We start from the raw sequence: 15215 nt of genomic DNA, 5'->3' as shown, positions 1-15215 counted from the left end.
GTTGCACCAGCCACTTCCTGGAATCCAATGGGAGTGAGTTCTGAGAACTGGAAGCTGGGAGGGGGGAGCTAAGCGGGGAAGAGAAAAACAGGCCAACAGCTGGTTTGCAAGTGTGCTCGTTGGGAAGCGGAGCTGGCCCAGTGCTGGCCTGCGGGCTGGCAGGTCAGGTCGTGCTCTTGCCCTAGCCTGGAGGGATTCAGGGGCGGGGGTGCCCAGGGGCAGCCTGGCCTCCCCCTGGCAGCCTCTCCTGCCACAAGCCTCCTCCTCCCCCCTCAGGCCCCCCCTCCGGGGTGCCGGGCCCACCCCAGCCTCCTTTGCCCGCCCCCAACCCCAGGCAGAGAACAAAGGGTCCTGAATGTGTCCGGCCTTTCCTCCACATCTCGCCACCACTGTGCCTCTGCCTTTGCAAGCCTTTCTTTTCTCCTCCCTCTTCTCCTCTCCTGCCACACCCCTCAGGTTCCTCTGTTCCCTCCTTGGAACTTCTCTTCCTCCACCTGACCCTGCCCGCCTATGGTTCCAGGCTTCATAGCCAAGCAGTCAAGGACAAATTCGGATCTGGGCCTGAACTTGGTCCCTCCGAGCGGGGTCTGGAACAGAGTAACGGAGGGAGCCTCACTTCTGCCGGTGGTTCTGCAGCCCCCCTGGCCCACCCTCTCCAGCCAAAAGCAAATTACAGAGTAAAGGCTCATTCTCCAACCTGCTTCCTCCCAAGGGAGCGAGCCTGCGGGGGCCCAGCGGCCACTCGTGGGCAACAAAACAACCCCATTTCTCCAGGCTACCACCACCACCATACACACTTTATTTGCCTTTTTCCATGTCTTTCCCCATCACTCACCAGGACCAAGGAAGGCCATGTGCCTGGACCCGTATGGTAGCTGCATACACCTGCCGTGAAGGCATCACGTGATAAGACAAGGTGGCTTCGCCCACTAACCACAGGCTTCGCGAGAGGAAGACTTGTGCCTTTTGACGGGGCGGTACCAGGCCACTGTGACCACACTCCCCAACAATGTATTTATTTGCACTTGGGGCCATCCTGGAATATCTGTTACGTGTGGAGATCAAGTGCACTGTCCCTGAGCAGATCTGGGAAAGATCTGGAGTAGTTGGGACAAGATGGGTCCAATCGCTTCGTTGTTTAGCTAAGGAAATCAAGGTGACATGCAGTGGAAATCCAAGGGTCCCCTCCTCTAGGTCATACATCACAATCCTCCTACTGTCTGACATCCTGTCATCAATAGCAGATTTACCTAAAAAAGAAACCAAGTCCTTTCCAGGAAGAGCCATCCCAGGTTCATCAAAAGCCAGTACAGGGCAGACTGGTCCCTTTCTTAAGCAAGCAAATCTTTTTGTTTCAACCCCAACTTTTTGCCCAGACCTGCTGGGTGGTGCACGTCGAGCCCGAACCACATGTGCGTGTTACTTGAGGATGACATTGTGAAATGATGCCAACACACAGAAGCAAAGTAAAGACTCAAGCAAGTTCCTTGGCCTCCTTCAAGTAGAGTCTGCGCCCCTGGACTTGTCTTGACCATTCTTGTCCCTGGTTTTCCACCTGGAAAACACCATCCACGTCTCTATGTCCACCTCTCCGAGAAATTTTCTGATCCTCCTCGACTTGACTGATGTTTCCCCTCCCCGAGCTCCCAGAGCACCAGTTGCCCAGATCACACATCTGGCCCTCAAGCCTCTGTGTGTTGTAAACTGGATTTTCCTATGTCCACACATATATCAGTCAGGATCCAGACTTGGAAGACAGAAAACCACACGACTCATTTTCACGGAATGAATTTAAAGAATAATTAACTCAGTACCAAGAACAGAAAAGGCCAAGGGGAATATTAAAGTAGCAAAGAGGTTGCAATGATTGGAAGCAGCTAACTCAGTATGAGGGAACAAAAGGGACTATTATTAGAATCATGGAAACTTACAGGCCTGGAGGGAGACACCCCCAGAGCTAAACTTCAGCCCTCTCTAAGGGGCTGCTGCTTTGCTGGAGGAAGGGCCCCATGGTGCTGGGACCCAGAGCCCTGAGCAGGGGGTGCCGGCCAACTTATGATGGCATTTTTGAGGGGGAAACAATGGGCCTGGTTCCGCGAGTGTTGGAAAAACTGGAAACTGGAGCACCAGCTGCTCCTGGAAGGAGCTGCCAGTGTGGAAAAGCATTGCTAAGTGATGCCCGCAGGAGCAGCGGGCGCATCGAGCAACAGAAAGCAAACAGGGAAGAGCGCTGGCCACGCCAAACTGGGGGCTGCCTTGCAGAGCGAATTAAATGCATCCACCCGCAGACGTTAGACTCACTTTATCTGCAATGTACATGAGTTCCGGAAGCAACTTGAAATTAACAGAGGCAGAGCCAAAACTGAAAAAGAGACCTTTTGTTGTGTTTCACACGTGCTCAAGAAGAGAACGGTTTCTCTTTCATATACGGGTTAGTTTATTCCAGGCGACAATAAAGAAGAGACTTACTTAAGACTCTAACTAACTAGTTAAGTCTTAACTAACCAGGTCCTTGAATATGGAAACTATAAAACATCCCAAATAGAGAGGAGCCCAGTGATTAGTTAGTAGAACCTCACTTTCTCCTCCTACCCACTAGTACCCAGCTGAGTAGACTGAATCCCAGAGGAACCAAGTGGTCAGAGAGTGGCAGGCCCAGCCCTGGAACCGGAGTCATCCCTTCATTCAACAAGTATTTATTGAGCAACTCCCGTTCTGACCCCAGGTTTAGGAAACCTTGGAAAATATCAGTTAATAAGACCTTCCAGGAAGTAGGAGCCACAGAATGTAAGCTACATGGTGGCAGAGACGTTTCTGTCTACATCTTTTCCTTCCAAGATGCTCTCCGGTGTTACTTTAGGATGGCTTCACTTTTCACTTATTTTATTGTAGACCTCATCAAGAAGGGAAACACAGCAGGGGACTGAGGTGAAAGGGGGAAGTTTGGGGAGATAGCAGCTTCCAGATATGATAGAAACTACATTTCCCTCCATGGTCATTGGCCACCACAGTTCTGGAGACTCTAGGACCATCCCAGTTTCAAACATTCAGCTCTGTGACTAGCAGGGTCCTGATGGTTTCAATACACGTATGTCTATAGCCACACTCATGGGAGCCATCTTGGTGCTGGGACTGGGCAGCACAACAGCTCCCCCTGGTGTTCTGGAGGAATGGCCTGTCTCAGAAGGGGTGGGGACCTACAAAGGTTGGAAATCATTGTTTACTGAGTTATTTCATGAAACTAGCCAACCATCTCCTTATTGAGCACTTTAAAAGATCTAGTGGGAAGCCTCAGAAGAAATGAGGAAGTCAGAGCTTGAGAATCCTGGGCTTAAGAATCCTTAGATTCTGTTCTCCTTGTTTGGTGACAACCAAGCTCATTTTTTATTGGTGACAGGCGTGATCATGCCGTGGGCCTGTAAGATAAGAAAGGCAAGGAGGTCAAACAAGAAGACAGAAGAGGCGCTGGAAAACACATAGATGTGACTGCAGATCGTTATTCACCTGAGGTCTGATCCAGAAATATGGCCCCTGTGCACTAATCCAAGGGCTGAACTGAAATCCAAATTCTCTACATCTTTGTTTTCCCTCTTTTCTTTATCTCCATTTTCTTTTACATCTCTTTCTTTGAGTACTAGTCAACTCCTGGGAAAGAGAAGGGACAAAGGAAAATCAGGTCCTTCCCAAGTTTGATGATCAATAGCCTGAGCCTTTTCCTCGTCAGACTTTCCTCAAAGCATTTGGTAATGCATATTGAAAGTCCAAGAATCCTAACGTTCATCGGGCTTATCCTTTCCCACGTACTCAGGGAAACTTGAACACAGAATACCTGGCAATTCATTGATTACGTGGCTAAACAGAAAATAAGGTGGAACAAATGGTGGTAAATTCAGAACTTTTGAAAACTCAAATATCCCCAGACTGGGACTCTTTACTAAGAATCTTTCTTCTGTGTTGAGTGTGTTTACACACGTGCACATGTATGGGCATGTGCTCTTTTCAGCTGATACAATTAAAAAAAAAAAAAGCATTTTCAGAGTAAGGAAGATGAGGAATCCAGAATAAAAGTTATCCATCCCTTTTCTGTTTAAGTAGAATAACCCCCTAACTTATCTTAAATGAGTAGACATCTCCACTGTGCTAAAAGCTCTCTAGGCAATAAGATTTTACAAACTTTCCTACTTACCCACTCCTGGTCATTGCCAAAGTTCACCCCAAATGCTCTCGCACACTGCTGATAGGAGGAAAGGTCAATGAAACCTCTCAGAAAAATGATTTGGGGGAAAAAGTGTACTAAGAGTCTTAAGGATATCATCCTCTTTGACCCTGTAACTTTGCTTCTACAGCTGTATCCTAAGAAAATACAAAAAAGACTAACGAGATGGAAGAGATATGTACATTTTGAATCCATTTTTGAATACAAGCAAATAATTAACAATGTATTAAAATTGGTTTATGCAAATACAAATAATAGAATATTATGCAGATCCCGTAGTGTAGCTATATATAACATATAGGTAATATATATAATACAGAAATTATAGATGTGTGTATATAAAACGCGGAGGGGACACCTGGGTGGCTCAGTTGGTTAAGCATCCAACTCTTGATTTCTGCTCAGGTCATGATCTCATGGTTTTTGGGTTCGAGCCCCGCGTCGGGTTCTGCGCTGACAGCTCAGAGCCTGGAGACTGCTTTGGATTCTGTGACTCCCTCTCTCTCTCTCTGCCCCTCCCCTGCTCATGCTCTGTCTCTCTCTGTCTCTCAAAAAAAGAAACGTTAAAAAAATTTTTTTTAATAAATAAATAAAATGCAGAGATAGATAAATATAAATAGGTGAATCACATACACACAATGTTAAATGTTAAAATGATGCGTTTTCTGTCTCATTTTTGGCTGAGGCCCTAAGGAACAGAGAACAGAATAATGGGGAGCAAGGATTCCCACCTACCAAAGACAGTAGACAGCTCCGGAGAGGAGCAGTTCACATGCCCGAAGGAAGGCTGCAACTAGTAGGGGATGAAAATCAATGGATAAATGTCCCAGCCTCCTAGCATTGGGAGGGACAATTCTAAGGTAACTTTCCTGTAGTTTCTTGGAGGGTCTCCAGTGGGACTAAGCTTCAGTTGCCCTGGACAGTCATCAGCTCAGTAACACACTCTATTCTCTTCCTTCCCAGGCTCACACCCTATTCCCCCATTCCTGTTTCCTAGAATCTACTTCATAACACACAACCTGTTCTCGGGTCCTTATCTCAGGCTCTACTGGAGGATGAGTAAAATTAAGTCACTCCCAAAAGGTAATACCCTCTGGAGGTCAGGTTTTGTAGCTATCAAAAACTCAGGAAGGAATCTATCTTCAGAGGGCTTTTGTTTCGTCCCCCAGCTGAAGGAGGGCCACAAAATGAAAGTGTGGCTTTCCGATTCAAACAAGGGAGAGGAAAAGCTCAGAGGATAAACACAAACTCATAGTTCAGTGAATTATCCCGTCACAACATTGTCATCATTGCTGCCATTATTACCGTCAAATGCCAAAGGCACAGAAGGCAGACAGCGTCCCAGCTGGGTAGGGAGTCACATCACGGGAAAAGACTCGTGGGGCTAGGTCCAGTTTCAGGCGGTTCCTCTGCCTAACACAATTACCCGGCCTCTCCAGCTATTTGGAAGGGAGGCTGTGTTTTAGAGACCATAGTGCTATTAACCCACCGAAATGTCGTGCTGAGCGCCAGGGACGGGAGGACTCTGTTTTATTCTGAGTCTCTCGTTCCCATATGGAACCCAAGGCACATCTAGACAGACAGCTGGATCTCTTCTCCTTTTTCCTCCTGGATTTAAAACTATGTTTCAAGCAAAAGTAGGGATTTGGAGGCCAGGAATAAATTGGCTCTAATAACGTGTAGTCCATGGGATCTGTATAGAGAGCCAAAGGAGAGCAAGCTACTTATACACAATCCCAGATTCTTACCCCCAGCTCCCCTGCCTATAATGGCAAACTGGCCCCTGGACTACTTGATAAATGTGGGCAAGAGGGAAGTGGCACCTACAGGGTCAGTAGTGGTACATTCCAAAGGTTTAGGATTGAGGTGACAAGGTCAATGTCTTCAGGGTTCGTGCCAATAATATTAGTACAAGGGAACCAAGCAGAGATTGGTGGAGACAACGGTGAAACGCCCCATCTTAAAGGTACTTCTTAACTCTAGTCAATTGGGATGCAGTGTTGCTAGACAAATTTTTAAGAGCCACCAAGGAGTCAAAAATCCAGATTGTGTATGAAAGTCATTGGTTTCAGTGGTGGCAACTAGTTCGAATGTTTTTTGCTCACCCCGTGTTGGCCTGCATAGTCAAAACGGGTCTGTGGACTATAGTTGGCTCCTAAGCCATCAGGTGGACATACATTATGGGAGTGACATAATCTACTGTCATTGGAAAATGTATTGAAGTCGACATCAGACAGCATAGTAACAGACAACTATAAGATTTTGAAAGAGCGGAAAGAAGGGAAAAAGACTTTAGGATTGAATTATAAACAGGCAAAAGGGACTGCACTCAAATTCATAAACTTATGAACTTCAATTTTGGGCCAGTTTCAACATCTGCTATTATGAGGAATAAGGATAATGGCGGCTTTATGTAGCATTATGACCACATTGCATCATCCAATGTCCTGATCCTATGAATAGCCAGTTAGGTTTCTTCTTCCCGTCACTGGCTTACCTGCCTGAGGAACAGCTGGTTTAGGACAAGCAGGTTCTGTGCCCTCACCCCACTCCCCCACACCGACTCCCACCCCTCAAAATTAACTCTTTTACAAGAAGACTACCACCGAGACAAGGAGAAAGATGGTCCATAGAGACACCCAGCAAAAGGTGAAGACTCATGAATAGAAACTACCACAAAGGATGGAAAAGGAAGAGGAAGGCTGACCCTTAGACAAGACACAAAGAAAGAAGATCCTGGCCCGGGCAGAACCAGAACAAGTCTCGAGGGGCTAGGAGAGTAGAAAAGACCACTCCACTATCTCTGCCTTTCTGTGATTTTTTTTTTAATTTTTTTTTTCAAATTTTTATTTATTTTTGGGACAGAGAGAGACAGAGCATGAACGGGGTAGGGGCAGAGAGAGACACACAGAATCAGAAACAGGCTCCAGGCTCTGAGCCATCAGCCCAGAGCCCGACGCGGGGCTCGAACTCACGGACCACGAGATCGTGACCTGGCTGAAGTCGGACGCTTAACCGACTGCGCCACCCAGGCGCCCCAGCCTTTCTGTGATTTTGTCAAGTTAGTCCTTCCGTGTGTGTTTCAGCTGCAAAATTGAGATCACTGTTACAAGATCAGTGAAATAGTCAGCACAAGCTCTAGGTAAAGTCTTGGTGGAACGTGGCCATGGCCACTCACCGTGGCTGCTTTTGCCTGCGAAGACTAAAATGCCTACCAACCTGTCCGTCACTTTCAAGGTCCCCCTCCAGTAGCCCTATCAGGTGCCATACCTCACAAAAGCTGCTGGGAGGTATAACGTGGGTCATGATTTTTTACTTCATACAGGGCTTTCACCAATAAATATTCAACGCCTTGGACACTAAGATTCAAAGTTCTCACACTTAATTTCAATCTTTGGGTGCCTGGGAGGCGGGTCTCCCGATGCCGTTACTTTGACTCTAGACTATCGGCTCTTACATAACACGCGTATGTGAACAAGGCCAAGTTCTATGTAAATGTGGCAAAAATGGTGAGTGTGATAGGGATGACTGGCACAGAATGAAGCAGGAAAGGCTACTGACCTCCTTTGTCTGTGCCTTCTCCCCAAGACTACACCGGTGTGTGCAAAGCATGTGACTACAACACATTACTACAAGATGGAGTCTAGCATTACCACATTCCCAGGATGCCTCTGCTCCTGGGCGCAGAGACACTTTCCATAAGATCTTGAAACTACAATCTTCCCCCACTCCCACACTGAGAGCAAATGTGTCAACCAAGAACAAATCAACCATCATGGGAGAAACCCATGTTCCATTGGGAACAAGAAGCTCATCGGTATCTAGAAAATTTGACAAAACCCAGGGGCCTACCTAAGTCGGCTGGACAACGGTTTCTGTATCTTTCACAGGAGAATTGGGTTCTAAGGCCGCAAACTTCTAGATCAGCTTTGGTCTGGCGGGCATATGATTTTTAAAGGTGGCAGAACTGTTGCACTTTAAGGGTAATGCGACAGGGGTAAGAGATGTCATACCTTTATGTGAATTATACAAGGTCCAGGTTCAATTACACAAGGGATTCCACACAGCTATCAGAATTATTTGACCCCAAAGGGTCCAAGACTACATTGTATCTATAGCACACGATTAGGAGAGGCTTGGGGATGTTGTCCTTTAAAAAGTCCCAAATACACAGATGCAGTCTAGGCCTATTTTATGTTTTCACCCTTTCTCATGTTTACAGTTCCTGGGCTCCGTGTTGACATGACCCGAGCTTGTTTCTAGAAAAAGGGGTATCTTTGGGTACCTTCGTTACTAATTACCAACAAACAAAGCTGGAAGTATGAGCTGATGATCTGGTTCTGCGTTTTCTGGTTGTTATACCTCAACCCAGCCAGTTAGAAGGTCTATCAAACCAAGTAAATTCTTTTCACATCCAGAAAATATCTCAACTTATTCCATACCGAAACCCAATCGTATTTTATTAGCAAGTCTCTTACACGGGCACTACACATTTCCTCCCGACTCGCTTGATTATCCCTCTACCTGTTCTACCCCACTTAGCCTATTACATGAAAAAAGGCAGGGGTACTCCAGGTTGCCATAGGTCACTGTTCAGCTAAGCAAAAACACACAAAACACCATTTGTCAGTGAAAGGAGAGAAATTTTACTTAAAAGACCCTGGGCGGAGAAGTAAAATCGAAGATGATTATGGTGTTCTGGGGCCTGCACCAAAAGAGGCTTTTCTTATTGCTGGCCATGGGAAAAATTGTGATGCCGAAAGTCATGGATTCGAGCAGTGTCTTCAACCAGATCATTGGCATATGCTGCTGACTAAGGAGACAAGAATGAGAAAATGTAAGATTAACACTCAGGAAACCCATGTGTTTTTTATAGAAGGACCTCTTCAGCTCAATTTCTCAGATTTCATCAGACATAAGGCCAGAGAGTATGAGAAACCCACCTTCAAGGGGCACCTGGGGTGGCTTAGTTGGTTAAGTGTCTGACTGCTGATGTCAGCTCAGGTCATGATCTCACGGGTTCATGAGTTCGAGCCCCGCATTAGGCTCCATGCTGGTACACAGCCTATTTGGCTCGCTATCTCTCTCTCTCTCTCTGCCCTTCCCCACTAGCTCATGCTTTCTCTCTCTCTCTCTCTCTCTCTCTCTCTCTCTCTCTCTCAAAATAAACAAACCTTAAAAAAAAGAGAGAGAAAGAAAGAAAGAAACCCACCTTCAAAAAGGTAGGTCTAGGGGTTATGTCAACCTCTCTACTGAATGAAAAGATTTGAGGGAGGCTCTATCATAAAGAAGATGAGCAATGAACACAGAAATTCTGGCTTTTTGCAGGATTGGTGGGAAGCTGGGGGAGAGCTGGGTTTTTGTGGGTAGCAGAGAAGCCAGGGAAGAGTTGGAAGGCAGTCTCTAAAGGCAAGTGGAGAGCTTTGCTTTGACAAAGGCATCACAGTTTGGAACACCTGCGAGCCAGGAGGACAGCACTTCGGGTTTGCGAGGCCCCTTTGGATAATCAGAAAATGTCATCAATACCTTGTCTTCCTGATCTTTTTCTTCCAGAACTTCTTTGCTTTCTGTCTCTGTAGTAAATCCTTCAGATGGCACGCTGAACACTTACATCTACAGGACTGCATCATCTTCTTATATTTCCCAATTCTGGCCAGCAGCAGGGATCTATCTGCTGCCCCCCTCCCCCACCCCAGGTCCCTTCATTCAAAGCAGCCCACCCATCACTCCTTTTATATACAGAGACAAGTGCCCATGACATGGGAGCTCCTGGCAAAAGGACCTGATGATTAATGATGCCTTGTCACAATGGCTGTGATTCAGCATAAGAGCTTGGTTGGGTGGTTTGGGAGTACTGAGACATTTGGGGAAAATCAACAAAGTACCTATTAGGACTGCTGGCTCATCAGCTGGCTGCTGATCAGTGTAGCCCATGGGAACCTCCCTGGATGATACTAACCAAGTGAAATTGTCCTGGCCTTTCAGACCCAGCATCTTCAAAGCCTTTATTGGCTGGCACATTTACATGTGCATTCCTGGTCCCAACATCTCATTTTCAGAAAGAGCTTTTTCAGCAAGGATTTGAACTAATATGGGAATTTTTAAATGAATGCGCTGAGGTATAACTGACACACAATAAACTCATGTATTTTAAATGCGACAATTTTTTTTAACATTTATTCATTTTTGAGAGACAGAGATAGAGTGAAAGCAGGGGAGGGGCAGAGGGAGGGGGAGACACAGAATCTAAAGCAGGCTCCAGGCTCCAAGCTGTCAGCACAGAGCCCCACGTAGGGCTCAGACTCACAAACTGTGAGATCATGACCTGAGTGGAAGTCTGATGCCCAACCGACTGAGCCACCTAGGCACCACAAATGTGATAGAAATTTGATAAGTTTTTTTTTTTAATTTTTTTTTCAACGTTTATTTATTTTTGGGACAGAGAGAGACAGAGCATGAACGGGGGAGGGGCAGAGAGAGAGGGAGACACAGAATCGGAAACAGGCTCCAGGCTCTGAGCCATCAGCCCAGAGTCCGACACGGGGCTCGAACTCACGGACCGCGAGATTGTGACCTGGCTGAAGTCGGACGCTTAACCGACTGCGCCACCCAGGCGCCCCGATAAGTTTTGACATAGGTATACAACCATGAATCTTTCTACACAAATCAAGATAATAAGTACACCCTCCTGTCCCAAACGTTTCCCTGTGCCCCTTCCCTGCTCTCTCGGAAGGAAGGAAGGAAGGAAGGAAGGAAGGAAGGAAGGAAGGGAGAGAGGAAGGAAGGGAGGAAGGAAGGAAGGGAGGGAGGGAGGCAGGGAGGAAGGAAGGGAGGGAGGGAGGGAGGAAGGAAGGAAGGAAGGAAGGAAGGAAGGGAATACATCCTGGTTTCAAGCACACTTCCTGAACAAAGGCTGTAATGGTTCACCCTCTCCAAGAGGGTCCACCTCATGTGGGGGCCAGGGAGGTGATAATCCAAGCATCTCTCACAGTTCCTCTAGTTTCTTGCCCCTTACAGACTCTAGGAGGGAGGGAATTCTACAGTACCCCTGTTGTTCTTTTAACATAAGACCTAAGGTTTTAACCCTGGGGGACGCAACAAAGGTTGGGAAGAGAGAAAGAGAGAGGAAGAAAGAGAGGAACATCGAGTTGTGTTTTAACACATCTGTGAAGCTGAGTTTAATTTATTCTGTGTCCTCTTTTATCAAAAGTTACTAAGAGGGGCACCTGGGTGGCTCGGTCAGTTGAGCATCTGACTCTTGATTTTGGCTCAGGTCATGATCTCACTGTTCCTGAGTTCAAATCCCACATCGGGCTCTGTGCTGACGGTGCTGACAGAGACTGCTTGGGCTTCTCTCTCTCCCTCTCTCTCAGCCCCTACCCCGCTCTCTCTCTCTCTCTCTCTCAAAATAATAAATGAACATTTTTTTTTAAAAGTTACTAACCATCCAGTTCTTTCCACACCCAAAGAATTCAGATCTTTAAGCGAAAAGGATTGGCGTTGGTGATCATGATATTATGTGCTACAGATGGCTTGATAGAACAACGGATTTATGCATCCAGATTTGTACTGAGGATGTGCAGTTGCCTCTGGGCCTGTGTGTTTCTGTGTTCTTTCCTAGGTATTCATGGTGGCATTCATGGTGGCTCTTTCCTATGCATTCAGTGTGCGGAATGGGCAGAAAGGAAGTGAAGGGGCCGTGTTCATGAGATCCCCAATTATGAATAAAGTATGCCTGAGAACTCACCAGCCTAGGTATATATCAACGTGGATACCCACCCCCCTCTCACACACCAAATGCCTGAATAGATCCTCGCTTTGTGAACAAGATATCCTTATATAGGAACTTTGTTTCAATGGGGGCACCTGGGGGGGCTCAGTCAACTGAGTGTCTGGCTCTTGGTTCCAGCTCAGGTCATGATCTTGGGGTTCCTGAGATCGAGCCCTCCCTCGGGCTCTGTGCTGACTATGCAGAGCCTGCTTGGGGTTCTCTCTCTCCCTTTCTTTCTGCCCCTCCCCCACTCATACTCTCTTTTTCTCTCTAAATCAGTAAACTTTAAAAAAAAAAAAAGAACTTTGTTTCAGTAAATAATAGTGATCCACATCTCAATTGGTGAGGACTTATTGAAAATCTCAAGTGCCTTTCTCGATGGTCCATATTTTTTTTCAAAAAATGTAAAATATGTATGAAACAGCCTTACATGAGAAATTATTCTAATTTCTTACACAAGAACAACCCAGCTCCTCCATCTACTAGCTGCAGGATCATGGACAAGCTACCTAACCACCCTGATCCTGGAATTCAGCCATAATAATACCCACCACACAGGGTTGATGTAAGGATTAAATAAATAAGTTAATATCTCTAGAGTGCTTACCATATCCCTGGCACTGTTCCAAGCACAAGCGATCATCTTGGCCCTGTCCTCTCAGAGTATAAGGTGGCTGACAGCAGGCACAAAGGTAAAATAACAAGCCCAGATGGCCATCCCAAACTGCGGACTTATCTATCCCGAAAGGAGGAGGCTAAAGTCAGGTAGGGGTGAAGCACACATGGGTAAAGTGAGCCTGGAAGAATAAGGAGGCCTGTCATTTTCCATATCAGAGCAACTGTGGTTGAATAAAGCCTCCTCTTAAAGAAGTGTGGCTGTGAAGCAAAGGAGAGAGTGGTTGCTAGAGAGAGGCTTACCTTCTGCTCAAAAACAACCTCCACCCTCCCCTATCTCACCTCCTGTCTCTCCTCTACCCAATGCACTCTTGACTGCACCCCCTACTCTCTCCCTGCAGGAACCTACTAGCCAAATACTCTACAGGATCAAATAAAGCAAGCACTGAAAAATGAAGTCAGGCTCCCCAGGGGCTCTGCACAGCTCCGGGCACTCGGGAGGTCCCCCGTGAGTGGTATATGACCTCCCCAAGTCTGACACTTCCATGTTGAACTCCATACTGTTACTTTGCAACTTCGTTCTTAGCTGAGTTTTACTCTGCTCTCTTTCCTCAGCTGTCTTCCCCGAAACACCCAAAGGTGGATGATGAATCCTATAATTTTGCCCCTAGATCATCCCATCTGTTCCTGCACATTCAACTACACAACGCTCTACTTTGCCAATGCTCAAATCTACATCACCAGCTCCACTGCTCTCCTGAGCTAGTTACTTTATATCTCATTTGTCCACTGAGCACTTAAATAGACATGGTGTCTGTCCAGTAGACATCCCAAACCGGGCAACACTAAAACCAATACTTTCTGTCCAAATGCAGTTGCCGCTGCAGTATCTATTGGTGGTTATTCACTCAGGGCAGAAGGCTAGGGTTCAATCTTTCCCTTCAAAGCTCATTCTTTTCACCTCTTCTGTCACCTCAGTGTTGTATAATCCACTCCTTCTCTATCCCCATCACTGACTTGGGTCAGTGTCTTCTGGGTCTTAATATTCAAGCCTTTTGTCCATGTCTCTCTTCATGGTAAACATTAAGTACATGTCACCCCCTAGGTGATTAACCTCCTTGTCCCTATCTACCAGAGCAGCGAATACATGAGGAGACACTGCCGAATCGCTAAAATTAAGTAGACGCAGATTTAATTCCCACCTCTGCTATTTAGTATTTATGTGTCCTTCAGCAATTTCCTGAAGCCTATAAGGAAGTAATTTCTACCTGGGCGTTTAGTTTCCTCATTAGTAAAATAATAGGATTGCCATTAATTCCATATCCTTCTGGCTTTAACTAAAAGAAGATTTCTTAGACGAGGAGAAATGAAATAACCTAAGTTTAGTAGATCGAGAGGCTTGGCTCCAGAAAATCCGTCTGACTAAATGTTGAAGGAAATCGTCCCAGGTCCCACTGCTCAGCCCTTCTCCTGTAGATTGGGTCGCTGACCTCATACTGACTTTGTGACATCCCAGAGTGAGGAAGTATAAGTCCACAGTTGCCTGGTTTCTTTAGATGCTCCTCCCTGCCTCATCTCAAGGCTCAGAAAACCATTTTCATGTAAATAGCCAGAAACCCCACACTGGGATTCTAACATCTACCATGACTGGATGCAGCCACCCTAGGATACGGCACTTCTGCCCATCCCTTAGGACTCCATCTTTCTTCCGGAGCACAGAAAAAAGTACCACCAAGGACAGCCTGGGGGAGAAAAAGGATAGCAACTGGCCAGTTCTTCAGTGTGTGGTCCTGAAGGAGTGTAGGAGGAATACCGGGAGCAGTTGGGGGATGTGTAAGAGGAGGGGAGGAAGGAGGTGGTGATGGAGGCATTTCGGAAGAGCCTTCATTCATTCTCAGGCACATGGAATGGCCTCAGTGAGAAGCAAGGCATTTGTAAGTATCCATCAAGCCCGCATTGTGAATAAGACATTGACCAGCTCTCCTGAACTATAAGGATGAATTAGATAGAGGTCTCTCGATGTAGTTATCTGAATGTTTACCATTAGAAGTGCCTTAAGTGAGAAGGAAGTTCAGAGACTTACAAATTGCCCTGTAACTCAGGGGACCTGAGGCTTAGTTGACGCTCTGCTATAATCATCCTAAAAGTATTTTTTTAACAAGAGGCCGGTATAATCATCTTGCGCTGGGTCCCACAAATAACGTAGCTTATTCTGGGGAGACACGACTTGCCCAGCACAAACATCCCAGGAAGTTTCAAGTAAGTCAGGCCAAACCATAGCGAAAAGGGTAATAAAATCATAAGGGAAATTCTGGAAAATGTCAAGTTGGCTTCGTGTGCCCACCTGAAGAACCTTCTGAGACTCTCCTACCCTAACCAGGGAAGCTTATAACCTCAGTTTTGTCTTTGCTTCTTTACAGCATGAAGAAATTGCGGAGCACTCGTGCAGGACGGTGCTCTGGAGAGGATACGAATCTTTCTGCACGGTGACATAGTCCTTACTGCGGTGACATAGATCTCTGCGGTATTACCTTCCACATTTTCTCCCGGAACAAAAGTGAGGCTGCCCAGCATTGAGAATCTCTTGATCAATAAAATTGGATCACTGCAACA

General features: G+C 46.3%; 2 long non-coding RNA genes across 2 annotated transcripts; one reads left to right on the top strand and one right to left on the bottom strand.

Moving 5' to 3' along the window:
• Positions 1 to 8838: 8838 nt before the first annotated feature.
• LOC109502863 lies at positions 8839 to 10302 on the bottom strand. Its single transcript, XR_002161749.3, has 2 exons — positions 9743 to 10302; positions 8839 to 9029 (listed from the first exon to the last, which is right to left on the bottom strand). It is a non-coding gene; the product is annotated as an uncharacterized LOC109502863 (long non-coding RNA).
• A 1952-nt stretch (positions 10303 to 12254) lies between these two features.
• Positions 12255 to 15215, top strand: LOC109502864. Its single transcript, XR_002161750.3, has 2 exons — positions 12255 to 14536; positions 15023 to 15215. It is a non-coding gene; the product is annotated as an uncharacterized LOC109502864 (long non-coding RNA).

Source organism: Felis catus, chromosome C1, assembly GCF_018350175.1.
Source record: "Felis catus isolate Fca126 chromosome C1, F.catus_Fca126_mat1.0, whole genome shotgun sequence".
Lineage (NCBI taxonomy): Eukaryota > Metazoa > Chordata > Mammalia > Carnivora > Felidae > Felis > Felis catus.
This window is presented reverse-complemented; position numbering and strand designations above follow the sequence as displayed.